Genomic DNA, 5,000 nt, shown 5'->3' with positions numbered 1-5,000 from the left:
AAAAATGTTTAGAGTTAAATATATTTGATATATATTATTGAAAGAAAATCAATTTATATATTATTAATATTATTTAATTTTACTCTTTCAATTAATATATGCAAAAAAAAATTGACATTTGTTATAAATAAAAATAAATAAAAAAATACTCTAAGCGGTGGATCACTTGGCTCATGGGTCGATGAAGAACGCAGCAAACTGTGCGTCATCGTGTGAACTGCAGGACACATGAACATCGACATTTTGAACGCATATCGCAGTCCATGCTGTTATGTACATTAAATTCAATTTTAAAGTACTGCTTGGACTACATATGGTTGAGGGTTGTAAGACTATGCTAAATAAGTTGCTTATTCTTTTATAAAAATAATTGAATTTAAGCAAATGTGTATATTATTGGATTTTAAATAATTCATAATATTAATAGCAAAAAAAATAAAGATATATAATGAATTTTATTTATTATATATTCTTTAAAAAAAAAATCCTCTCAAATAAAATGAAATGATGAAAATATTGAATCTAAGTATTCTTTACAAAAAATTTTCATATTATTTATATATATATATAAAATAATAATTTATATATGTAATTAAAAGGAGGAATGTCTAGCATAAAAATTAAATTTTTTATTCTAGGATTGCCTCATTTTACATTATTATTATTTTTATATATTTACAATATATAAAAGGAGAAAAGAAAAATAGAGATGAAAAGATGATATAATTTTTTTATTAAATTGTGAGAAGATAAAAAAAGAATATTAAAACAACCTCAACTCATATGGGATTACCCCCTGAATTTAAGCATATTAATGAGGGGAGGAAAAGAAACTAACAAGGATTTTCTTAGTAGCGGCGAGCGAAAAGAAAATAGTTCAGCACTAAGTCACTTTGTCTATATGTCAAATGTGAGATGCAGTGTATGGAATATCTTAATATCTAGTATGAGAAATTAACGATTTAAGTCCTTCTTAAATGAGGCCATTTACCCATAGAGGGTGCCAGGCCCGTATAACGTTAATGATTACTAGAAAGATATTTCCAAAGAGTCGTGTTGCTTGATAGTGCAGCACTAAGTGGGTGGTAAACTCCATCTAAAACTAAATATAACCATGAGACCGATAGTAAACAAGTACCGTGAGGGAAAGTTGAAAAGAACTCTGAATAGAGAGTTAAATAGTACGTGAAACTGCTTAGAGGTTAAGCCCGATGAACCTGAATATCCATTATGAAAAATTCATCATTAAATAATTAAAAAAATAATGTGCATTTTTTTCATATAAGGACATTGTAATCTATTAACATAATAAAGTATTTATCAAAAGATCATTGGTGATATTAAGTTTATTTAAATTAATTTGCTTTTTAAGCATATTAACATAAAATAAATACTAATGATTTGATAAAGTGTTGATAGATTTTATTATATATAATGCTAAAATTCATTTTTTGAATTTTACAAAAAATTTAATATCTATGATATTAATATTTATTTGTATGCATTTATATGATTAACAATGCGAAAGATTCAGGATACCTTCGGGACCCGTCTTGAAACACGGACCAAGGAGTCTAACATATGTGCAAGTCATTGAGTTATATTAAACTTAATGGCATAATTAACTTAACTTAAATATAATGGGATTAATTTTTAGTCTATTTTTTAATAAATAGTCAATTAATTCAATCCCGGGGCGTTCCATATAGTTATGTATAATGATAATTTATTATTATTTATACCTCTAACTGGAGCGTACCTTGAGCATATATGCTGTGACCCGAAAGATGGTGAACTATACTTGATCAGGTTGAAGTCAGGGGAAACCCTGATGGAAGACCGAAACAGTTCTGACGTGCAAATCGATTGTCAGAATTGAGTATAGGGGCGAAAGACCAATCGAACCATCTAGTAGCTGGTTCCCTCCGAAGTTTCCCTCAGGATAGCTGGTGCATTTAAAAATTATATAAAATAATCTTATCTGGTAAAGCGAATGATTAGAGGCCTTAGGGTCGAAACGATTTTAACCTATTCTCAAACTTTAAATGGGTAAGAACCTCACCTTTCTTGATATGAAGGTTGAGGTTATGATATAATGTGCCCAGTGGGCCACTTTTGGTAAGCAGAACTGGCGCTGTGGGATGAACCAAACGTAATGTTACGGTGCCTAAATTAACAACTCATGCAGATACCATGAAAGGCGTTGGTTGCTTAAAACAGCAGGACGGTGGACATGGAAGTCGTAATCCGCTAAGGAGTGTGTAACAACTCACCTGCCGAAGCAACTAGCCCTTAAAATGGATGGCGCTTAAGTTGTATACCTATACATTACCGCTAAAGTAGATGATTTATAAAACAATTTCGATTGATTTATAAATTTTGAAACTTTAGTGAGTAGGAGGGTACAATAGTGTGCTTAGAAGTGTTTGGCGTAAGCCTGCATGGAGCCGCTATTGGTACAGATCTTGGTGGTAGTAGCAAATAATCGAATGAGACCTTGGAGGACTGAAGTGGAGAAGGGTTTCGTGTGAACAGTGGTTGATCACGAGTTAGTCGGTCCTAAGTTCAAGGCGAAAGCCGAAAATTTTCAAGTTTTTAATAAAAAAAAAAATATTAATAAAAATATATTTAAAAATAATTAAAATACTTGAATTATTTTGAACGAAAGGGAATACGGTTCCAATTCCGTAACCTGTTGAGTATCCGTTTGTTATTAAAAATGGGCCTTGTGCTCATCCTGGCAACAGGAACGACCATAAAAAAGCCGTCGAGAGATATCGGAAGAGTTTTCTTTTCTGTTTTATAGTCGTACTACCATGGAAGTCTTTCGAAGAGAGATATGGTAGATGGACTAGAAGAGCATGACATTTACTGTTGTGTCGATATTTTCTCCTCGGACCTTGAAAATTTATGGTGGGGTCACGCAAACTTCTCAACAGGCCGTACCAATATCCGCAGCTGGTCTCCAAGGTGAAGAGTCTCTAGTCGATAGAATAATGTAGGTAAGGGAAGTCGGCAAATTAGATCCGTAACTTCGGGATAAGGATTGGCTCTGAAGATTGAGATAGTCGGGCTTGATTGGGAAGCAATACCATGGTTTATGTACTCGTTCTGGGTAAATAGAGAATTACGATTCTTGTTCCCCGGATAGTAGTTACGTAGCCAATTGTGGAACTTTCTTGCTAAAATTTTTAAGGAATTATATCATTCGATATATATTCCTTTTAAATTATAACGATTATCAATTAACAATCAATTCAGAACTGGCACGGACTTGGGGAATCCGACTGTCTAATTAAAACAAAGCATTGTGATGGCCCTAACGGGTGTTGACACAATGTGATTTCTGCCCAGTGCTCTGAATGTCAAAGTGAAGAAATTCAAGTAAGCGCGGGTAAACGGCGGGAGTAACTATGACTCTCTTAAGGTAGCCAAATGCCTCGTCATCTAATTAGTGACGCGCATGAATGGATTAACGAGATTCCTACTGTCCCTATCTACTGTGGTCCAGGGGGTCCACACGGAGATCTCCCCTGAGGACTTCATGGGAGAGTTGTTCCGGTTGAACCTCAAGGAGTTCAGCCCTGGGTGCCGTGAGAAGGACGTGAGGATGATCAGCCGTCCTTGGAAGGTCAGCCCCGATGGGGTGACGAATGTTGTCCTTGAGGGAACGGACATGCTAATGTCCGCCCTCCTGGAAGCAGGTCGTTGCTACATAAAGTGGTTTTCCTTCCGGGTACGGCCAGACCAACTGACGCCCGGCTGCTTCCGATGCATGGGGTTTGACCACAGGGTGGCAGAATGCAGAGCCAAGAAGGATGTCTGCCGTAGGTGCGGGCAAGAAGGACACAGGAGTGCAGGTTGTGGCAATGCCCCGCATTGTCGCAACTGTGCATTTAAGGGCAAGCCAGCCGGACATCTGATGATGTCCACTGTCTGCCCGGTGTACTGTGCCATTGTTGCCCGTGCGAACGCTAGACATTGATGGTTGAACTATATCAACTGAACTGTCAGGGGTCATATGCCGTGATGTGTGAATTGGGGGCGTGTATGTCGGAGGGGGGCTGCGGCATTGCTTTGCTCCAGGAACCATACTCCACCAATGGGGTGGTGAGAGGCCTTCCTGGGGGCTTCAGGGTCTTTACGGACCTTGGAGTCAAGGCCGCAGTAGCTGTGTGTGAGCCAAGCTACTCTTGTGTAGTAGTTGACTCATCACAGTGGGGAGTATGTGTGTGTGTCGAGGGGGAATTCGGCAGAATGAATGTCGTCAGCTTGTACTGCAAGTCTGACGAGCCTCTAGAGCCCTACTTAAGATACATTGATGCGGTGCTACTACTTGAGAGTAGCATTCCTGCCATCGTGTGTCTTGACGCGAATGCTACCTCCCCGATGTGGTTCAGCAAGGTATCCAGGCATACTGCTGGATATCGGAGCCACTCTCGGGGTGAGGTTATGAGCGAGTGGGTTGTGGCGAATAACCTTCTTGTAGCAAACGAACCAAGCGTATGGTATACGTTTGAGGGGCCTAGAGGTGTGAGTGACATTGACGTGACGCTCATGAATGACGCAGCAGCGGGTAGGTTCGAGTGTAAATGGAGTGTTAGGGGGGGTTGGGGAATTAGTGACCATAATTTAATACAAATTATGGTTACTCCCCGTACCCCGCAGCTAGAAGGGGGGAGTCCATTGAGGCGATGGCGTACCTCGTGTACCGACTGGAACCGATATGGACATACTGTTAGGGAAGCGGTATTGGATATACCGCTTAGGGAGTTTGAGGAATTGGGGGTTGACGAGCAAATTGCTCGTCTATATGAATGTGTCTGGGGTGTGAATGACTTATTGTTTAGGAAAGCTAGGGCTGTGAGAATGAAAGGTGTGAAATGGTGGACGAGTGAGTTAAATTCAAAGAGGAGGTCTGTCCGACGCTTGAGGCGTTTGTTTCAACGCGGCAGGCGGACCAATTCGGAGAATCTGTCTCAGCTCAAGTATCAATTTAG

The 5,000-nt window shown here is 38.9% G+C and overlaps 2 pseudogenes; both read left to right on the top strand.

The window, feature by feature from the left end:
• Positions 1–146: 146 nt before the first annotated feature.
• LOC129252223 (5.8S ribosomal RNA) lies at positions 147–327 on the top strand (annotated as a pseudogene).
• A 442-nt stretch (positions 328–769) lies between these two features.
• LOC129252253 (large subunit ribosomal RNA) overlaps positions 770–5,000 on the top strand; it is an 8,045-nt pseudogene continuing 3,814 nt past the window's right edge.

The sequence above is a fragment of the Anastrepha obliqua genome, unplaced genomic scaffold (genome assembly GCF_027943255.1).
Source record: "Anastrepha obliqua isolate idAnaObli1 unplaced genomic scaffold, idAnaObli1_1.0 ptg000165l, whole genome shotgun sequence".
Taxonomy (NCBI): domain Eukaryota; kingdom Metazoa; phylum Arthropoda; class Insecta; order Diptera; family Tephritidae; genus Anastrepha; species Anastrepha obliqua.
This window is presented reverse-complemented; position numbering and strand designations above follow the sequence as displayed.